The sequence below is a fragment of the Mobula birostris genome, chromosome 17 (assembly GCF_030028105.1).
Source record: "Mobula birostris isolate sMobBir1 chromosome 17, sMobBir1.hap1, whole genome shotgun sequence".
Taxonomy (NCBI): Eukaryota; Metazoa; Chordata; class Chondrichthyes; order Myliobatiformes; family Myliobatidae; genus Mobula; species Mobula birostris.
Window position 1 is genome coordinate 43,677,560 of NC_092386.1, and position 17,691 is coordinate 43,695,250.

The 17,691-nt window shown below is 39.4% G+C and overlaps 1 protein-coding gene across 7 annotated transcripts in view; it reads right to left on the minus strand.

Moving 5' to 3' along the window:
* Nucleotides 1-17,691, minus strand: part of agtpbp1 (ATP/GTP binding carboxypeptidase 1) — a 267,274-nt gene that overhangs the window by 246,641 nt on the left and 2,942 nt on the right. For 4 of the 7 annotated variants that reach the window (XM_072281604.1, XM_072281605.1, XM_072281600.1 and 1 more), the window contains exons 1-2: nucleotides 10,281-10,357; nucleotides 7,333-7,378 (exon numbers count right to left, since the gene is read on the minus strand). The gene's annotated coding sequence lies outside the window, so the exon portion shown is untranslated. Of the gene's footprint in view, nucleotides 1-7,332; nucleotides 7,379-10,275; nucleotides 10,358-17,691 lie in introns of those variants that run through there. The other 3 variants (XM_072281601.1, XM_072281603.1, XM_072281602.1) reach the window with 2 other exon arrangements.

Sequence of the window (17,691 nt, forward strand, 5' to 3'; positions counted from 1 at the left end):
CTAGAACGTACAATCATCACAGCGATATTTGATTCTGCGCTTCACACTCCCTGGATTACAAATATTAAATATTAAAAATACTAAAAATAGTTAAAATTAGTAAAGATTAAAAACTTAAATTATAAATCATAAATAGAAAATAGAAAAATAGGAAGTAAGGCAGTGCAAAAAAACTGAAAGGCAGATCCGGATATTTGGAGGGTATGGCCCAGATCCAGGTCAGGATCCGTTCAGCAGTCTTATCACAGTTGGAAAGAAGCTATTCCCAAATCTGGCTGTACGAGTCTTCAAGCTCCTGAACCTTCTGCCGGAGGGAAGAGGGACGAAAAGTGTGTTGGCTGGGTGGGTCATGTCCTTGATTATCCTGGCAGCACTGCTCTGACACCCTGCGGTGTAAAGTGAGTCCAAGGACGGAAGATTGGTTTATGTGATGTGCTGCGCCGTGTTCACAATCTTCAGCAGCTTCTTTTGGTCTTGGACAGGACAACTTCCACACCAGGTTGTGATGCACCCAGGAAGAATGCTTTCTATGGCGCATCTATAAAAATTAGTGAGGGCTTTAGGGGACAGGCCAAATTTCTTTAGTTTTCTCAGGAAGCAAAGGCACTGGTGGACCTTCTTGGCAGTGAACTCCACTTGGTTGAACCAAGTCAGGTCATTTGTGATATTGACCCCCAGGAACTTAAAGCTTTTGACCTGTTCCACTTGTGCACCACCGATGTAAATTGGGTTGTGCGGTCCGCTACTCCTTCTGAAGTCAACAAGCAATTCCTTCGTCTTGCTGACGTTGAGGGATAGGTTATTGTCTTTGCACCATGCCACCAGGTTCTTAATTTCCTCTCTGTACTCAAACTCATCATTACCTGAGATACGGCCTACAATTGTTGTGTCATCAGCAAACTTATATATTGAGTTTGATGAAAACTTGGCTACACAATCATGGCTGTACAGTGAATACAGCAGGGGGCTGAGTACACAGCCTAGTGGGGCATCGGTGCTCAGAGTGATTGTAGAGGAGAGCTTTTCCCCTATTTTTACAGCCTGGGTCCTGTCTGTTAGGAAGTTGAAGATCCAGCTGCAGATCTGAGTGCTAAGGCCCAGGTTCCGAAGCTTAGGAATCAGTTTATTTGGAACGATGGTATTAAACGCAGAGCTGTAGTCAATGAAAAGGAGCCTTACGTATTCGTCTTTATTCTCCAGGTGTTCTAAGGAGGGATGTTGGGCCAGAGAGATGGCATCTGCCGTTGACCTGTTGCTCCAGTAGGCGAATTGCAAAGCGTCGAGGTTGACCGGTAGGCCATAACCAATGATGCGGGCCATAACCAATCTCTCGAAGCACTTCATAGCAATTGATGTCAGAGCCACAGGTCGATAGTCATTCAGGCATGCGACCTTGCTCTTTTTCGGCACTGGGATTATCATTGCCTTCTTAAAACACAAGGGGATCTCAGACTGAAGCAAGGAGCAGTTGAAGATGTCAGCAAACACTCCAGCTAGCTTGCTTGCACAGGCCCGGAGAACCCGTCCTGGGATGCCATCTGGGCCCGTCACCTTCCTTGGATTTATCTTCAGGAAGGCCCTTCTAACGCCCTCCTCGGTGACGATGAATCTCGATGCCACCAGGTCCGGTTCATCCGGAGGGAGCGGGACGCCCCTCTTCTGTTCGAATCTTACGTAGAATGCGTGAAGTTCGTCAGGAAGAGAAGCGCCACAGTTATTGATATTCCCAGCCTTTTCTTTGCACCCAGTGATCTCATTTAGACCCTGCCATAGTCTATTGGCATCCCTTTGGTTAGCCTGGGCTTCCAACTTGGCTCGATATTGCCTCTTGGCGTCCTTAATGGCTTCCTGGAGTTCACGTCTGGATTCCATGCAGCGACTGGTATCCCTGGACCTAAAAGCTCTAGCCTTTAAAAGGGACTTGACCTCATAATTCATCCAAGGTTTCCGGTTAGGGAATACCCAGATCGTCTTGCGAGACACACAGTCCTCCGTGCATTTCCAAATAAAGTCCGTGACAGCTGAGGCATACTCATTGAGGTTAGCTGCTGAATCCTTGAATACTAACCAGTCCACCAATTCAAAGCAGTCATGGAGGACCTCATCCGTTTCCTCCGTCCAAAGCGACACTACTTTTGACACCATGACCTCCCGCTTCAGTTTCTGTTTGTAAGCATTTTAAGTAATGTTTGGATATTAAACACACAACGCATATTTTCCTCGTATGAACATATAAAATCATTGCAACACACCAATATCGCTGAATCAGTAGGAGCCCTGGGCTTGTTTCCCTGCAACAAGATGGTCTCATCGAGGGGTGATGGGAGACAGCGACACTCGAAGGGGGTTCCTTATGTCCAATCTATTCTGCAATTTAGTTTTCGTTGCATTCATTGCAGAAAACCTCACTTCACAGAGATATGTTAGAAATGGAAGCAACGTTTTCAGTGCTTTCATGGCTAACTCAGGATATTTAGCCTTGACTTTGATCCAGAATGCCGGCAGAGATGTTATGTCAAACATACTTTTCAGCCCACCCTCACTTGCAAGCTCGAGGAGTTCACCTTCTTCCCGTGCTGACATGGATGGCGCGTGCTTAATGACCTCGCGTGCGTTCAAGTTCAACAGTGGGCGTGACAGGGAATGAGGAAAGGTGCAGCTGACTCATATCGTTTCATATCGCCAAATCATATCGTTTCCTTGCGGCCCAGTAGCACATGCTTTGCGGCCCAGTGGTTGGGGACCACTGGGTTAAGAGACAGAAACGAGCTGGCCATGTTTGGGTTGAAGAATGTAACTGGTAAATGCCACAGGAATGATACTGGGCTTCTAGTGTTTACTACCCAAAGCAATAATTTGAAAAATATAATCGAGTAATATACGCAGGTTAGCTGTTGATACAAAGCTGGGTGGCACTATTGACTCTGAAAAGGTTGAAAGAAACTTCAGGGGATAAATGTTACGTGAACGTGCATGAACACATTAGATGCAATATAGTTTTTTTTTTAAATGAGATCACCCATTTTGGAAGAAGTGAAAGTAGATTACTTTTGTTTAAACTGGTAGAAGACAGAGAGGTGTGCTCAAAGGAAGCTGGGTGTCCTTTTGTATAAACCAATGAAAAGTTAAGTTGCAAGAAAACCAAGCACCAGGAAAGCAAACATTATATTGGCCATTATTCAAGGAGGAACTGAGAACAAGAGCAGAAACATCCTGTTACAATTACATTAGGTTGTGGCTGGAATGTCATGTACACCGATAGACTCACCAATTGAGGCAGGATATAAAGTGATTCACCATATTCCATAAGATGATAAGATATAGGAGCATAATTAGGCTAGTTGGCCCATCAAGTTTGTTCTGCCACATCATCATGGCTGATTCATTTTCCCTCTCAGACCCAATCTCCTGCCTTCTCCCCATATTCCTTCATGCCCTGACCAGTCAAGAATTTATCAACCTCATTCCTGGAATGGTTGGCTGTTTTATGAGGAAAGACTAAGCAGAATGAACACTTGAGTTGAGAACAGTAAATCTCACTCAACATCTAAAATGTTTACCAAGACTTCACAAGGTAAATGTGGAGGTAATATTTCTCCCTGGCTAAGCTGGTTAGAACCAAGGGTCACAGACTCAAGATAAAGAATTGGAAATTCAGGAATGAAATGAGAAGAATTTCTTTTACCTAGATGATAGCAATAATTATTTTTTTTTTTAGTTAAAAAGTGTTCTCTACCCAAAGGTGGTACAGAAGCTTAGTTACTCAGGAGAGTACAGAAATTGATAGATTGTTAAATATTGTAGGAATGAAGGAATATGATGCCAAGTTTTAAAAAAATCAGCCAAACTGCAACTGCTGCTTCTGTTTTTATATATTGTTACAAGTATAAAATTCATATTTCTTCTTCCTGATTATATACACAGTAGAAGAGATTCTAATGAGATTTTGATGAGCTTTTCAGACTATCTTAGTCACAGCTATTTTAAGACAGTCAGGTAGTTATAGCATCCTCTTTTGAGACAATAACAATTGAAAAGGAGAAAGAAGGGACATATTTTCAAAACAAGTCGATACAAACTTATCTAATTTATGCAATTCTCCAATACTTAAGGTACTCAAACATGGTTTTCATTAATTTCACCCACACACTATAGATTTCATTTTCCCCCTTAATAGAAGGAAGGGTTTTTGCTTAAGTGTGTTACAGGTATACAAGATTAGCCATTAAATTGCAATTTTCATCACTTCCCTCAGGGAAAGTATCGAGCCTGTTCTGTATCTTTTCGCTCCTCTTTTTGGCTCTGCCTACAGAGAAACATAATTGCCAACGGCCATAAACTTCAATCATTCCTCTGTGCAAACTGCATTCATTACACTGCCATACTGTTCCTTCAAGGTGCTCTATAAATTACGCTGTTTACTGAGAAAACAAAGTTTAAAGTACATTTATTATCAAAATGTGTAAAAGTTACACAACCTTGAGATTCGTCTTCTTACAGGCAGCCACAAAAGAAGAAACTGAAAGAACCCATTAAGAAAAAGACTAACAAACACCCAATGCACAGAGAGAGGAAAAAAACCACAAATCGCGCAAACAATAAAAGCAAGTAACAGCTTTCAGACTAAGGTGAGTCCATAGACACGAAGCCCAGAGCAGCTAGAGTAGGCCCATACCCTCAGCCTCAGTTCATCACACAGTGGAACAAATCATCTTTTAGGAACTTTCCACTTTTAGAGAACCTATAACTTTTAGGATAGAAACAGAAATTGACCAATCATTTTGCTTATTTGTATAACTTAGTCCAACAGCTTTTTATTCTTTTATCTTTTTGAATTTCATCTCCAATGTACACTTTCTTCCTATGTACCTTTAGCACTCTCAGCTCATACAATCAGCACCATGTACACTTTCATCATTTATTCTTCTCTCATCTCCACGGTATCACAGACATTGCCGTTTCATTTCCTCCTCCGTACTCCAACCATTGCAGTCTTATCACGTTACATTTCATTCTGTGCAACATAAAGCTCATGTCATTTCTAACTTTCCTACTTATGACGAAAGGTAATTGACTGAAATATTAACTTCCTTCTTCTCTTTCCTGTACCATACGCAGATATTACTTACCCTGTTGAACATTTACAGGTTTAATCCAGATTTTCCAGCAACTACAGTATATTATTTTGGCATTCTGCTTAGCTCTTTATATGGATAAAACAGATTTAATCAAAGCCACTATTCCCTCAAAATGCACTGAATTCCCAGAAACATTACAACTTCAATACTACCTCCTAGTAAACAGAATGCTTGTGGTCTTGAAATAGAAAGTCATTCATGTGTGAAAACTGATTTTTGTTTGGTGTACCAAAAGGGAAGGATAGACATGACACTGAATTTATTGTACATTACAAATACATCAGTTTTATTCTAGACTTGGAGTTTAAAATTATATTTCAGCAGTAACGCCATTAATGTCAATTCAAAAGCAATTAAATATATAACATACGTACATATTATAAAATATGTAGCATACATATTGTAAAAATAAGGTCCAGTTTTATCTGCAATTTTATCATATTCCTTCATTCCTACAAAACCTAATTGCAAGTACAGTGGATTCCAGTTAATTGGGACACATTGGACCAGCACGTTTTGGCCCAATGAAGCAGCTGCCCCAATCAGCCAAAGTTTCATGGAAATGGTTAAAAAGATATAAAAACAAATTATGTATTAAATGAAATTCAGAACAAATTAGAACACCACCATTACTTCTACAGTGCTATAACACTGTGTGTTAGTTCCCAATAGTTATCGAGAGAGGAATTCATCCAGTGTATGCTGCCATGTTCTTTTGATTGGTTGTAAATGAGTAAAATCTGTGCAGGTACCTCGTACAGATAATGAACTGTCTATATACAATGCTTCTGATGATTGCATCCTTCAACTCTTCATTTTCATTGTACCATTCAAGATGATTGTCATTACCTTCAAATTCTTCATAACTCCTAACTAGTTGAAGTAGTGAAATTGCTTCATTTTCACTCCTAGCCATTTCTGGCATTTCCAAGCATGAATACTTGAAACTGCAGTGAGCAAAACAGTTCTGAATTGTCAAACTGCTTACTTCTTGCCAATTATCAGTGACAAAAATCACTGCTTTTTGAACACAAGCACGTGCAACTGACAAATGCTATTTAAACACTGTTCACTCTAAGGACGGCGTGGTGTCTCATGGCCACACAAATTGCACATGACTCATGCAATTTATAAACTGTTTGGCAACAGTCTTCTGTCCTAATTAAGTGGCATTGTATCCCAAATAAACGAAGGGAATTCTAGCTATTTTCTAGATTAGCTGCCCTGATTAACTGATGGCCCAATGAACTGGGAATTCGCTGTATTAGTTACTGGAATTTTACTTAGCACTTTGCTTATAAGCAACTGGTAGTTTTTTTTTATTGCCCCTTCCTCTTCCGAATGAATTGTCAGTTCAGATGGAAAGTCTGTTATACTGGGTGGGATTTTGCTGGAAAATGACAGCCATTCCACGCTAAAGTGTTGCATTTACTCCATAAGTACCAGGAGATATGGAATTTATGTCCAAACATGGATAGCCTAAAGTGGTTAGTAAGTTCCTCTTGACATTTCATTACTAAGGAATGCAGCGGCGGAGCACAAATTCTCCAGGAACTATATTGGAAGAGTTTGATTTACTTTTTTTAAAAATAGTCGAGTTGGCTTTAATGTTTTTCAGCACTTAAAAGTGTTGAGTGATTTAAATCGATACATTTAAATAATTAATGTTGATATAGGCAACAATTGATTATATTTAATAATTGTGACAATTATAGTCAATGCCTGTAACAGCTTTGAGAGTAAGCAAAACCCACAGAACCTAGCTTAGTTGCTGTCACAAATTTTGCAGCAATATTTGTTTTGATCACTGGCCCTCTCGATCCCACATTTCACCTTCAACTGCCAACTATAGCACTGCCCAAAGTCCTGCCACTAAAATGGCCTCACTACCTTTCAATTAGAATAGTAATAATCAGTAAGTAAATAGTGGTGGCTCCAGAGAGTCCATAAATGTCAGTAGCAAGCACAGCCTGCATAGTTCTATGCCAGTAACTTTCCTTCATTCACTTTACAGATGCTGCTTGTCTTCCTGTGCACTTTTAAGCATAAAAATTATTTAAATTGACTTATAGCTGATAATACATCACTGCAACAATTGAATTTCTTGAGGAATATCCAGTAGATAACAGGAGAAAAAGAAAATCACTGATTTTTAAGAAGATAAGTGTTGAACTTCAAAAATGCTGAATCATACCTTTAATAGGCCGTGTCTTGAAAAGCAGCAGAGACTACGGCTAACCCTGAAAACAAAGAAATGGAATTAAAACTATATCTACTGAATGTAGAAACATCATGGCTCAGAGTACATAAAACTTTCTAAACTCAATTCAGATCAAAATTTACTTTGCCATTATTTGCCCATTCTATTTCTCATCTCCAAATTGGCTTTAGGATCATAGAAAAAAACGATGTCAATTTGGCTATCTACATAGTTCTTGATCCCTTCACTATTTTAGATGCAGACACAGTGCAACATTCTGTATTAGATGAACGGAAATTAACTCTAACTATCATAATGACTGAAATGTTCATCTTTATGCTTTGTCAGAAACTCCATCCCTTAGCCACTGGCAAGTATCTTGTAGCGAATCACACTATTTGCAATAATGGTGTCATATTTGAACCAAAGTTGAGTTTACTACCTATACTACTACCAGACTAAAATTGGCAATATCCATCTTCATCAGTCTCCACCCTGCCTCCACTGATTTGCTGCAGCAATTGTGACTCTTAGCTGCATTTTCTCTAGGCTTTGCGGTATTACTGCAGCAATACTTTGTTCTGCTCTTGCTAAACTTGATATCAAATAAAACTCTTCTACCCTTGCCCCTACATCATTCATCATCCTTCTGTTTGTTGATCTATATGGTTCTATGTTAAGCAATTCTACTGATTCAAAATCTTCATTCATGTTTTCAAAGTTCTCCACTGTCTTAACTCCCAACATCTCTGTAATCTTCTTCAATCGCATACCTCCAATATATCTGCTTTCCTCCAACTCTGATCTGTTGTATATCTCTAAATGGAGCACTGTACTCCACTATTGTAAATCATACTTTTAGTTGTCAAAGTCCTTTGTTCTTGGATCCTCTTCTGCAACATACCTGGCTCACTTCTTTTCCTTAAAATTCTACCCACACTTTTGGTCAACTCCCTCAATGTTGCTCCACGTCATTTCTTTTGATAAAGCTTGCGTCAATCAGTTCAGGGGCCTTCTTACTAATGCTATAAATGTTACAGAATGCAAGTTGCACCACTAGAGTTCTAATAAAAGCCACTGACAGACATCATTTCCACTTTTTACTTCAGATTTCCAGCAAAAGGCTCCAGTTTTTGTTTAGAACATTACTGGAGAAGCCACGCCTTTGCTTGCCCCTCTTTTTGTAAACCTCAATCTCACACCCTTTCCCATGAAGTTGCAAATTATATTAGTCTGCAGATAAATGTATAATGCCCTTAATGATTCAAATTCTGAAGGAGTATTTTCCAAAAAGTACCTTATTAAAATGTATGCTTAAAGCAGCAGTATCCTGGGTACCGTGCACTATTCTGTTACACAGATATTAGTATAAAAAGCAAATATCCCCAAGCACTGTATTTTCAATTAATTCTGTTAAAACTCTTTGGTCTTCATTCAGATACATTTTAGCTGTAATAGATATGGCAGATTTTTGCTGGTGTTCACAATTCCATTTCAAGATTGTATTCTTGCACTTACTAAAAAAATCACAAATCACAATGAATTAAGAGTCTATGGATTTTAATTAAAAGCCAATATTACACTACCTTCACTGTGAGAAATACACTCTGTGGGTGACAGTTAAGCTATTTGTTGCTAAAAGTGTATATCCACTTCATATGTCTTCGCACCTTTAATTGGGTAAATGGGGGAGGGAAGGGAGGGAGGAAGCTCAAAAAGAACATAAAACACCACAATGCCATGGACTGAGTAGCTGGTTTCTATGCTGTACATTTTCTATGAATCTGTACATTGGGAGCTTGAAACAATAGTCTTCTGCAGTTGTCTTTTTCTTGAAGTGGGCAGGAAGTGTTTTATTTACTACAGTTCACACAACAGGGCGGTTCTTTGACATAGTACAGTACTTCTAATGCATGAGTGTGCAAATTTTAGCTCAGAACAGACTCAACTTCCTTATTGAAACAGCAATTTTTGCTATTTAGCTTGCCGAATACAAACCAATTGCATAAGTTAAAGCTTTCAAATTGTATAACAAATTACATTTTAAAAGTCATGATTTTATTGAAAATTCTTTACAATCAGTGCATTAAGGTTTTCTCTGTTAAAGACATCCCCTGAGAGAACTGATTGCCAAAGGAATTCTCATTCTTTCCTACAAAATCAATATTTATTTAGGTTTTAACAATAGGAAAGACGCAATTTTCTGATTTACTAGGTTTTAATAAATCATAAAGCCATTCATATTTCCAGGTGTTCAATTATTGCGGGAAACAAAACCCTGACTGCCTGTTCAAATTGCTACAATGCCCACTGCAATAAATTCAAGGAAGTTCGGTCTTCAGACATTTTTTGTAGACTCCCTTATTCTTAATCTGCACATTACACTCGCTTGCAATCCCCAGGGTGTAAAACTCCAACTGCGCTCTCCCCGCAGTACGATCCACAATGGTATACAATAAGGAAATATTTTGACAAATGTGAAACTAGCCTGGGGTTTATATTGCATGTCATTTATCTCCAATGTTTAGGAAGTATGCTTTTGCTATTGAAATGACTAATTGCCGTCCGCGTTGATTCCGGGTTTGCTATGACATTACAGCGAAGCTCAGACAAGTGAACGGACACTACTCAAAAGGAAAATGAGGCCTGCCACTGACCTCCAGTCAGCATTTTTTTAATCATTGCCCAGCATTATGTAGAGGGCTATTGATTTTACCAAGAGTATATAACACTAAGATGGCCATTCAAAATCAAATATTTGAGTTCTAATCAAGGAGCTTCCAGCTGATCTTATCTAACTCAACCTTATTCTCTTCTTCTTACATTTATCTATGTTATCCTTTAATGCACCTGCACTATTTGCCAAGTTCTGACAGACATCAGTAATTGTTAAAGCAATCGAAAAGGCTACCAGAATTCGGTTAAGCAAATTCCTACCGTACATTAGAAAAGGTTGCTGCCGTCTTCCTGCCGTGCGTGCCCCAACAGTTACTGTACCAGAATGTATGCGCCGGAACGCCGCTGTTTTGATACAAACGCCTCCTAGCGCGGATCTACTTAAACGTCATCTCGCATCTGCGTCAAAATCCTCCCAGCACTGGAGCCCCTCGTCCCCCGAAAAATCCTTTCTGTGCGCAGCGAGAATACTATTGGTATCATACACTATTTTGACCAACCTGTTCTGAAAACGTTTTATATGTAGAATGGATATTGGATGATTTTGGTCTGGCTCCTTTTTTAAAAAAAATCTGGAATTCCACTCTTCGCATTTCTAGTGGCTGTGTGTGTGTGTATATATATATGTACAGGTATAGTATTTGTAAACTTAATATGCTAAAGTTCCAAAGTCCTTACCTGCTTTGGGGCGACAAGACGCTCCAATAGGTTATATAGTCATTACCATCATCACCAAGCTGATGACTGCCAGTTAAAGAAATCTGGCTAATTTCTCTTTGGTATTAATTAAATCAAAAGTTTCATGATCTCTAATAACCTAGTAGTGTTTTCTTGTTTTTAAATGGATATCACACTTTACAAATTGCAGCATTTGTAAGAATTTAGAGCATTTATTGCCTGTTGCAGTTTACTCCAAGAACATCTGTAACATGATGTCCCAGAACAACCAGAGTCCAGGTTCCGCAAACATAAACTCGCCTTTCATTCACAATGAATGAGTAGAAATTGAATTTGTTAAATATTTGCTCTTTGCCACAAGCTCTATTTCCCACACATTATCTTCACCACTCATCTTGGTAATCCCCAAGCATAAATTCCCACAGACACAAAATCTTTATTCCTTTATTATTGCTAGTCAAAATCCTGGAATTCCTAACAAAATTTTATAACAAGAAAGCATTCATCAGGAAAATTGCAGCAATGTAAGGATCACCAACATTTTCTCAAAGACAACAAAGGGCAGGTAGCTAATACTCTAATCCCCCAAGTGATCTTTCTGAAAATGACAGATGAATTTACCTGAGTCATTGGTTGCACAACTACTATAAGTAACAATGCAACAGTTGGTGCTACTCTTTCACAACCCTAGACTGAATTTGATTTTGACCTCCTATATTGTCTGTGAACCATTTGCACATTTTCCTCATGACCATCTGGGTTTCTATTTGATGATCTAATTTCCTCTCATATCCCAAAGATGAGGTTGAAAATTAATTGCAACTAGAATTTACCCTTTAGTGTAAGGAGGTGTTAAAAAGAATCACTAAAAGATGATGAATATGTGAGACAGAATGGATTGCAGGAAGAAGGCAAAAGGGACTGCTCTGGGATTGTTCTGCTGGGAGCCAGCATGGCAATAGTGGACTGACTGGACTCTTCTGAGCTACAAGCATATGTGAAAATACTTGCACCTGGAAGAGCAGCTTTGAAGTGAACTTTGATACTATTCAATAAGATCATTGCTAACCTGATGTTGGCACTTGCTCCATGTCTGATCCAGATCATCTTCAACCTTGCAAAAAGAAATCTTTGCCTTGGTCTTAAAATTCAAACTCCACATTCATCTAGGGTAGAGAATTCCAAAGATTCACAGCCAACCTCATCTCACTCTTAGATGGGTGACCACTTATTCTGAAATTGTGCCTCTTGATAGGGTAAAACTCACAACATTTACCTTATCAATTCCTTAACAGAATCTTATATTTCATTAAGAGCACTTTCTATTCTTCTAAACTAGAGTAACTATAGGTCAAATTAACTTAAAGTTTTCACAGAAGACAACTCCTTCATCCCAGAAAGAACCTTGTGAACCTTTTGTGAGCACCTTCTACACTAGTATACCCATCTACACTGTAGGCTGTACTCCTAATGCAATCTTACCAATTCTTTATCCATTTTGGAGAAACACTTGCCTGCTTTAATACTCTATCTCACTGAAATAAAGACCAACTTTCCATTTGCATTCCCAATTACTTGTACTTGCACAACAACTTTCTGTGCATCATGTATGGGCACACCCAGACACCTTCATGCATAAAGATTCTATAATCTCTCTCCGAGTATACAATTATCTGCTTTTGTATTCTTCCTTTGAGGTGGTTAATATCAAGGTCGTTAATATGCCAATTATTTACCCAATTGCTTAACCTACTTAGTAATTTTTGCTTAGTTTATAAAACTTCTATGATTTTTTTTCCATTGATAGTGCCTTTGTTCAGGTCTAAAATCTATTAATATAAGCAAAACAAGTTAAAAAATTTTTAAAGATTTATATGTGACCTAAAGTTGGAGGCTGACCTTAGAGTAAATCAGACACCATTACAGTCTCATTCAACCTCCAACAATTACCAGGATGAGAGGTGAAGATTTTGTGTAGAAAATGGAGCTTGTGGCAAAGGCGAATACAGTACAATGCTAATATTTAATGAATTTCTGCTCATCCATTCTGAATGAAAGCGAAGTAGTGCAACAATTTTGAAACAACTGAGAAGGAGATGGAATTGAGTGTTGCTTTTGAAAGATGTGTTCAAAGAACAATGTGTAAATAAGAAACAGGAAGGCTACTACAGGAGTTAACAGTGCAAGGAATTTAGATAGATAATCATGAAATTGTCTGGACAGTAGCCAAGAGCTTTTTGAAGACACTGTAGTTGAAACCTACAGATTGAGAAAGACTTCCAGGTCCAGGAAGTGAAAGTTACTTCTCAATAAAGTTTAAAATAAAATAATTTTTTAGGGGAGAAATTTAATAACAGCTCTGTTCTACGTCAAGATTTGAACTCCCAACTCTAGCTAAAACTTATCTTAGAGATTTGACCACAAAGTAATTTACTTATTTTTAATTTTTTTTTGCAGAATGCATATTATTGTGCTGATCAGTTTGGTTTTTTTTCATAATAAAATTATCACATTATTGTGTCACATTGTATGCCACTGTTGGTATTTTGGCAAATATTTATTATGTTGCTCCTGCAAAGAGTTCTTGAAATTTGACTAAAATTCACACTTTCGTAAATTTAAGACTCATCGCAATAACAAATTCCTTTCCCTATGTTAATTTTTTTTGACTTCGTATTCTCTTTCCAAAAATCTCTTGCTAAACTATGTGAAATAAACAAGCATCACATTTGGTTAATTTGTAACAATACAAACAAGATCTCACTGTTCCGTGACCTAAGGAGATCGAACTGTACAAAGTCACAAAACAGATCAAAATGGACTGTTGAATACATGCTTAGCTAAGAGACTGTGTACTTTACAAGCACAAGTACACTTACATTGCCACAGAGCTATGGGTTAAGCCGCAACCGGGGTCCATAATGCTCGGCAGCTGAATGGACTGTGTCGGCACTTTGGCAGCAAACTGGATTGTAATCATATACAAAAACCAAGTATAAAATACAATTTATCTGCAAAATTACAATAATGCCTTTCCAAATGGACACAGTAAGCAAAATTATGTTTTCTGATCTCCTCCTGCATGGGAGGCTGGTAAAGAAGGTTCAGTCGCTTGGCATTCAGGGTGAAGTAGTAAATTGGATTTGACATTAGCTTTGCAGAAGAAGCTAGAGAGTAGTAGTAAATAGTTGCCTCTCTAATTGGATATTTGTGATTAGTGATGTGCCGCAGGGAGTGGTTTTGGGTCCATTGTTGTTTGTTACCGATATCAACAATCAGGATGATATTGTGGTATTTGAGGATCTGAGTTATAGGGAAAGATTGAATAGTTAAGACTTTGTTCCTTGGAGCGTAGAAGAATCATGAGTGGTATAGATAGGGTTAATGCCAACAGGCTTTTGCCACAGACGTTGGGTGAGACTCGAACTAGAGGTCACAGCTTAAGGGGAAAAACCTGAAACGTTTAAGGGGAACATGAGGGGAAAGTTCTTCACTCAGAGGGAAGCGGGAGTGTGGAACGAGCTGCCAGCAGAAGTGGTGGAATGCATGTTTGATTTCAACTTTTAAAAGGTTGGATAAGTATAGGGACAGAAGGGGAATTGAGGGTTATGGTCCAGGTGGTGGGGGGGCTCAATGGGACAAGGCAGATAACAGTTTGGTATGGACTGGAATGGGCAATGGGCCTGGGGTTTTTTGTGCTGTAGTGCTGCATGACTCTAATCATTTCTATTCTTCTGTTTCTCTGGCATATTATTTTTATTATTTTAAAAACACCTGTGGTTACAGAAGTCGATGAACACACAAAAATGAAATCCTCCCTCCTTTCCTAATGGATCAAAGCAGAATTCTGAACCAAAATTCACTATTTTGCTCTCTCTTTTGCACTATTTATATATTTTATATACTTATTGTAATACATAGTATTTTTTTTTTAGGTATTGCACTGTATTGCTGCTGTAAAACAAGTTTGCTAGTGCTGCACGAGGGGGTTAAACTTGAGTTGCAGGGGGATGGGAATCAGAGTGCAAGAACAGATAGCGGAGTGGTTATGGACAAAGATGTTGTTAACCCGACATACAAAGTCAGGAATCAAAAGGTTGAGTATGGTGGGACTGATGTTCTAAGCTGCATATACTTCAATGCAAGGAGTACTGTAGGTCAGTGGTTCCCAACCACTGGGCCGCAAAGCATGTGCTACCAGGTCCCGAGGAAATGATATGAATCAACTGCACCTTTCCTCATTCCCTGTCACGCCCACTGTTGAACTTAAATGCACGCGAGGTCATTACCCACGCGAGGGCATCAGTAGGTCATTAACCTACAACTACTCGATGAGTAAAAAACAAACGTCGCTTGAGAGTTTCTTTGGAAGAAATGGTAGGGGACATGAAAGGCCCAACGATAATGATAACGCAGAGACAGCTGAGGCCGAGACTGCAAAAAAAAAAAAGAAAACTTCTTTCAACATAAAATACGACAAGTCATACATAAAATATAGCTTTATTGAGACCGGTGACTCACATGCTCCAAGCCCCCTGTGTGTGATATGTGGAGACAAGCTGTCTAATGAGGCAATGAAGCCCTCAAAACTGCTTCGGAACCTTGAGCCCAAGCACCCTGCACTTAAAGACAAACCCGCTGAGTTTTTTTGAGTGGAAAAAACGTGAGCAAGCAGGACAGAAGCAAGTGCTGAGAGCCACCACCTCCACAAATGCTGCTGCTCTGAGAGCATCGTACTTAGTGGCTAGCCGTATTGCTAAGGCTAAGAAGCCTTCCACTGTCGGTGAAGAATTGATTCTGCCTGCTCCAAGGACGTGCCGTGAACTGTTGGGAGAAGCTGCAGCTAACAAGATGGCACAGGTTTCTCTTTCAGCCACCACAGTTTCAAGGAGAATCAATGACATAGCGGAGGACATCAAAGCACAGCTGTTGGAACGGTTTAACGAGTCTGGTTTCATTCCCCGAGTCAAAGAGGTTGCTCCTGAATGCCAGTCTACACACTGTGTCACACACAGGGAAATGCTGGCTAGCAGAAAAATGTCACCTGATCTTAACAGCATATTGAGTGACGTTGTTGAAGTTATCAATTACATCAAAGCAAAAGCCTTTAACTCACGTCTGTTTGAGCAGCTTTGTGAGGAAATGGATGCACAGCACAAACGTCTTCTCTTACACACTTAAGTCAGGCTATCAAGGGGGAGAGCCCTGGCCAGGGTTTCTGAGTTAAGAAAACACCTACAGAGATTTCTTTCAAGAAAGAAGTCACCACTGGCAGCACACTTCAGTGACGAGGAGTGGATAGCAAAACTCGCTTATCTGTGTGACATCTTCAACCTGCACAATTAACTCGATTTGTCACTTCAGGGGAGAATGACAACTGTCTTCAAGTTGGCAGATATAGTGTCTGCTTTCACAGCCAAACTGAAACTGTGGGGACGGCGAGTGGACAGGGGCAGATTTGACACGTTCCCAACATTAGCTAGGAATTTGGGAGAGACTGAGGCTCACAGCTGGTGCGCAAACACCTATCTTTGCTGTCGACAGAATTTGAGCATTACTTTCCAACCGCAAATGACCCAAGATGTGCAAAGGAATGGGTCCGTGACCCATTTGTGAATGTCCCCGGTGAATCATCCATGTCAACGCGGGAAGAAGATCAATTCCTCGAGCTTGCAAATGACGGTGGCTGAAAAATATGTTTGACATACCATCTCTGCCAGCATTCTGGATCAAAGTCAAGGCTGAATATCCTGAGATAGCCACAAAAGCACTGAAAACGTTGCTTCTATTTCCAACATCATACTTCTGCGAAGAAGGGTTTTCTGCAATGAATGCAACAAAAACTAAATTGTGGAATAGACTGGACATAAGGAACCCCTTATGACTTATAATTCACTAATCACTATATTCATGAGAGGAAAATATGCACTGTGTGTTTAATATTAAACTCATTAGATAAACCCTTTTAGAAACAAAATTGAGTGTATTAGCCACTGGTAAGTGACTTATAGTTGATTTATCCCTATTCCTGTCATGATTAACACCACCACCCCCCCCCCACCCCCCGTCAGCTGGTCCACAAGGATATTGTCAATATTAAACCGGTCCGCGGTGCAAAAAAGATTTTGAACCCCTGCTGTAGGTAAGACTGATGAGGTTAGGACATGGGTCACCACGTGGAATTATGGCATTGTAGTCATTAGTGAGAGTTGGTTGCAGGAGGGACAAGAGTGGCAGCTCAGTGTTAAAGGTTCCATTGATAGACATGACAGAGCGAGGGGGATTATAGGGGAAGTAGTGGCATTACTAGGACAGGGAAAATTTCAAGGGAGTTCTCAGTCAGGATAGACTAGAGTTCATCTGGGGAAAATTTATGGGTAGAACTAAAGAATAAAAAAGGTATGATCATGTTAATGGTATATGTTATAGACACACAACAGCCTGCAGGATTCAGAGGAGCATATCTGTCGAGTGGTTGCAGACTACTGGGAGAAACATAAGGTTTGATAGTGGGTAAATTTAACTTTCCACATATTGACTGGGACTCCCATACTATAAAAGTGCTAGATGGGAAAGAGTTTGTCAAATGTGTTCAGGAAAGTTTCCTTAGTCAGTGCATGGAGGCCCCAACTAGATCTCCTATTAGGGAATGAAACAGGGCAAATGACAGAAGTTTATGTAGGGAGACACTTTTTATCTAGAGATCGTAATGCTATCAGTTTCAAGATAGTTATTGAAAAGGATAGGACAGGTACTCAGGTTGAGATTCTGAATTGGAGAAAGGCCAATTTGATGCCATCGGAAAAGACCTGGCAAAGGTATATTTGGTAAGTGGGATGCCTTACAAAATTAAATTTTGAGAGCACAGAGTTTGCACATTCCTGTTAGAATAAAAGGCAAGGATAACATGTTTATGAAACCTTGGTTTTCAAGAGATATTGAGGCCCTGGTTAAAAAGGAGTTGCACAGCAGGTATATGCAGGCAGGAAAAAATGAGAT